Source organism: Sprattus sprattus, assembly GCF_963457725.1.
Source record: "Sprattus sprattus genome assembly, chromosome: 21".
Taxonomy (NCBI): Eukaryota; Metazoa; Chordata; class Actinopteri; order Clupeiformes; family Clupeidae; genus Sprattus; species Sprattus sprattus.
In genome coordinates, this window is record NC_137919.1 from 12,992,024 (window position 1) to 12,997,023 (window position 5,000).

A 5,000-nucleotide genomic window follows, 5' to 3' on the forward strand; every position below is an offset into this window, starting at 1 on the left:
TGATCTGAATCCAGGGTTGGGGAGCAACTAGTTACAGGTTTGGGGAGTAACTAGTTGCATGTAATTACGTAATTAGATTATTAAAGAAATGTTATTGTAACTGAAAAAGGGGTTACATCTGAATATATATATATATATTAGTGCTGTCAGTTTAACGCGTTATTAACGGCGTTAACGCAAGCCCATTTTAACGGCGTACATTTTTTTTATTGCGCGATTAACGCGTTGTAAAAAAAAAAAAGATTAACGTTCTTTTTGCTCTCCCAAACTGCGTAGTAGGCTAACGTTACGTTTGAGTGAATGGTGAGCATGATACGGCGAAATGGATAATAAAAAGCTTCTGGATAGAAAGTTTACCTTTAAAAGTTGTGTTGTGCAAAAAAAACGAGCTTCACTGTTGTCTGAAAATGTCAACAGGCAGCTGGCTGAAAGCACAGAAGTAGTAGGCTTACCTTTTATTGGAAACCTAACTGTTACGGTTCATTGTTTTTTAAATAAGAGGCCTGACTTCTATGTTCACAGCAAACTTGAAAAAAAGAAAATATTAAGCCATGGTTTAACTGCACTATACAGTAGTCCTTGTTTATCTGAAATGTGCATTTTATAATTTTGTTTGGCAAAGTTGTTTTTCAATAAAATAAAACATTGCATAAAGCAAGCCAAACCACTTTTCAATGTTGATAAGAGCATTAAAAAAAAATGATTTAAGGGACATTTAGAATACTAGATACAAATTTGCTAATACATTTGCGATTAATCGCGATTCATTTTTAGTTAACTATGACAAAAATGCAATTAATCACGATTAAATATTTGAATCGTTTGACAGCACTAATATATATATATAAAGGCTGAGCCCAAGCTGAGCAAGTTGCGACAACTGGGGCAGGGCAGAAACATCTCATCATCTCACCCTCACACCTCCACACCTGGGGCAAGGCATATACAGCTCCCAATCACACCTCCACACCTAGGGCAAGATCACACCTCCACACCTGGGGCAAGATCACATATCCTCACCTGGGGCAGGGCAGAGACACCTGCCCAACACACCCACACACCTGGGGCAAGACTACACCTCCACACCCGGGGCAAGGGCAGAGACACCAGCCTGTCCACTGTGCTCTAAGCGTGGTAACCTTGAACTCACCCTCAGCCGCTGCACCAAGGTACCCAGGGCTACGGATGGAGCCATGACCGGGACACTCTGTCTCTAGCTGTAATGGTCGTAGCATATCGGTGACCAGTAACTGAAGGAGTCATAGGCTGATGCAGTTGCAGGGCGGCCATTTAGTTCCTCTGCCTGCATAATCCCCACAGAGACTACAGATGGAACACCCCAGAGAGTAACAAGGCTCAGGGCTGCTCTGAATTAGAGGTCAGCAGCTATTGCAGGGGAACCAGAGGAACTAAAGGACAACAGTTAAAGGACAAGAAGAAAAGACACCAACAAGAACAGGCTCTCAGCACAGTGTGAACTAATTCTAAATGCATTCACCACCTCAAGACACATCATTCAGACATTTCCAGTAATTTCTAAAAAAAATATTCTTTACGGTTTTAGCTTTTCTAACTGAAGCTTTGAGATTTTCCAACTACCAATGCACTGTGTGCGAGGAGGGTAAGACAGATGGAGAGACTGGTAATGAGCATGGATCAACAAGTAGTTGGACAACGTATTTATCTTTGTGATCTTTTGTCAATTTCCTTCCAAAAACAAGATCTGACATTGACCAATGCCCCAGCGCAGTCAGCGAATGTTTTTCAATTCCATAAACACGCAGAAGATAGCACTGGCCCAGGTCAAGCTATTTGTCTAAATAACGCGAGCTCCAACTCGGTGGGCTGGCGGCTGCGGGTGACTGCGCCGTAAGCATTAGTAACCGCGCGTATATCCACGTCTCAGCACCGAGAGATTGTTTAGAAATGTGCGCGAGTGATCACGGAACGCTTATTCTCTGCCCACGAGCTCCCCTAGGCTTTACCATATAAGGACGCAGGGGTCCGAGCTGGGAAAGCAGACCGTTAGTGCTAGAAAACTCAGTTTAGACAATAACAACCTCGCCTTTTCAAATCAATGAACTGTCCCAATGACTCATGAGGTAGATACGCCTTCTTCCGAATTGATAAATTGTTGTTGAATGTCACCCACTGTAGAACTCGATAAGGTAATATAACCTGTCCAAATATGAAATATGTTGCTATTTCACGCATTGGAGAGTAAGGTAGAGTAACAGTGTTATAATTATGTTATTGTAGAAATGTACATAGCCTACTGTATACTCTTCCCATAAGATCTCATAAACATGTCCCGGTGGTTATACTGTACATTTCCTCTTTATTGTCAAAGTGTCGGAGATCTCATGCCAGTATTCCACAGGTAATGTAAACCTTGATTAAATATTATTATAAAAACACATCCATACACACACACACACACACACACACACACACACACACACACACACACACACACCAACTACATAGAATCGGAGAAAGAGAAAAATGGGTTTTCATCCTCAAATTATGTAATAGTCTGATTGCAATTATTATACTATAATCACTGATAACAGAAGCCTTCATAAAGTAGCCTATTATTTGTATTATTATCATTACTTTACCTGGTCGACTTGTATGGGGTGGTGCGCCTCTCCCTCGCACTGCCGGAGGCTGAAGCCCCAGGGCGCGCCCCCGCGTACCGTCAGGCAGAAGTAATCCCCCGTGCCCATGTTGCCGGAGTTTGCGGCACGCCAACTGGCATCAAGTCGCGCAGTGCTGAGACTCGAAACTCCTCGCAGAGGCACGAGCAGCGTACTCGAGGAGGCTCGCATCCCAGCGATTCATACCAGCAGTCCGGTGGGTCCGTCCCGCTCCGACGTCACCGAGAGGCACCACCCAAATAAGTCCATCTACAGAAGAAAACGAAACACACTCTCACACACATTCTCTCTCTCACACACACACACACACTCTTACACACATCCTCTCTTTCTCTCTCTCTCTCTCTCTCTCTCTCTCACACACACACACACACACACACGCAGAGAGATGGGAAAGAAGCCAAACGGTGCGCGGTGTGGTACCCATGCGCGGACAGGCCTACACCGACTTGTTCCTCTACTCCTCACCTGTTGCTCATGTTCAGCTGCATGTCTTCAGCCGAGGGGAAGTTATGACTGCACTTAGGGAAAGTTTTCAGTTCAAATGGAGGGAATCTCCCTAATTAGACAACGCACAAAGACAACGAGATTGGAAGCATTTTCAACGTTTGCATCTTAAGCAAACATTCGCTATTTTATATTGTATATTGTAATTGTGCTTATTCTCCAGAACATTCTGATCGTGTCTGCACAGTTCAAGTTCAAGTTCAAATTCAGATAATTCAGTTTGTCATAGTCTAGGCTATTTGAAGGCGTAATGCCTATTACACTGTAAAATACCTTGAATTAGCATAAGCTAGAGACGAATGCTGAGTAATTATTATAAACTGTATGTGTGGTTTTAATTCATTGAAATTGAAATCATAAAGCAGTATCCGTAAAATGAACCATTTGTCGATGGCGTTGGTGTTTTTATAGGCCTACAGAGAATAGTGGGCATGCCTTTAACAAGGCCCTGATCAGTTACTTTCGTATCAGCATATTTTTGCTTTTACTGTTTACACCCAAAACATTATTTAAAACTTGTCAGCCAGATTTTTTTAACCATAGTTTTTTTTTTATTGTCAATGACATTGTGCAATAGAATAACTAGAGGACTGGGACAGGCTCGACTTTATCACTGATAAACATTCACATACAATTAGGCTAATTTATGATTTTAAAACTAGCTTAAAGGGCGTATTTAGAACATAAAGCTACATAATTAGTAAGTGGTTGGTATGGCCTATAGGCTGTTTCATTTACGTCAGGTCGGACCAGTAGAAACACGTAGCAGCAAGCAACATCTGTCTGTCTGTCTGGGTAGACTGCTGTCTGCGCTGCGCACTACGGCCTCTGCTGCTGACGTGTAGTGTCTCCCCTCATCCACGCATGCGCGGCAGCCCTGGAGCAGTACGCTGTGCTCTTCGCACTGGACCCGGTGGAGTTTGACGTGGCACTCTACGTGCACTTTCAGGATTGATACCGAAGCGGACGCTGCCCATTCTCCCTACTACTTTGGTAAATAATAACACTTTCTTAAACTAAGACAAATGCATTAAATCATGCGTGCTTTCAGTTTCTATAGAGAGATTTCTGAATGTTTTCCGTAGGATTAATCGTGGCGGAAAAGTTGAACACCTTGGCTATTTCCGTGTAGTGAGACAGTAGCCGCATCCTCCTTATAGCTGTCTGTCGGTGAAGTTTTGCATGTTGTTGTTCTGTCATGATATCGGCTATATGTTTTACTACTAAACCAGATTCAGCATTTGGTTTTTCCGTGACTAGAAATGTCTGTGTGTAACGTTTGACTCATTTGTTGATGGTGATGCAATTTCGCCCTCATAACGGTCTTTGACGTGGCATATGGGGCAGATGCTGGGCAATGCAAATGGCATAACTATGTCAAGGTGCCATTTAAAGTCAAACACCGATTTCTCATCTGAGTACGCCGAGTACATCTGCTCAGGTAGTAGGGCATGTCATTAGTGTGGTACTGTAGTCGCTGATAAGGACCGGTTGTCATCAGCGGCCTGAATCGATATGTTTTGGGCAGTCACGTTAATTCAGCAATATTGATCAAAGTACAATAATACAACTCCTACTCAGAGTCAAGCTACTCTTCTGTTGTTCCGATCGCTACTCCAATGTACGTAGTGCTGGTTGCCTACAGTAATACATAAAACAGAGTGGTTGGATAAGCTGGCTGTCACACCTAGGCCTATTGCTCTGCTTACTGCTGTTACCTGCTAACGCAGGAATTCTTTTGGAGCCCATGTGTGAAAAGTGAGTTGTAATGGCAAACTCTGGATTAGTGTCCAAATACTGTTAACGTGTTGTAGAGATGAAGACTGAAGTATT

General features: G+C 43.0%; 1 protein-coding gene across 1 annotated transcript in view; it reads left to right on the top strand.

Annotated features, from left to right (window-relative positions):
• The first annotated feature begins 4,087 nt into the window (after positions 1-4,087).
• The window catches only part of sec24d (SEC24 homolog D, COPII coat complex component), a 22,953-nt gene continuing 22,040 nt past the window's right edge, over positions 4,088-5,000 (top strand). The window contains exon 1 of the mRNA XM_080860158.1: positions 4,088-4,160. The gene's annotated coding sequence lies outside the window, so the exon portion shown is untranslated. The remainder of the gene's footprint in view (positions 4,161-5,000) is intronic.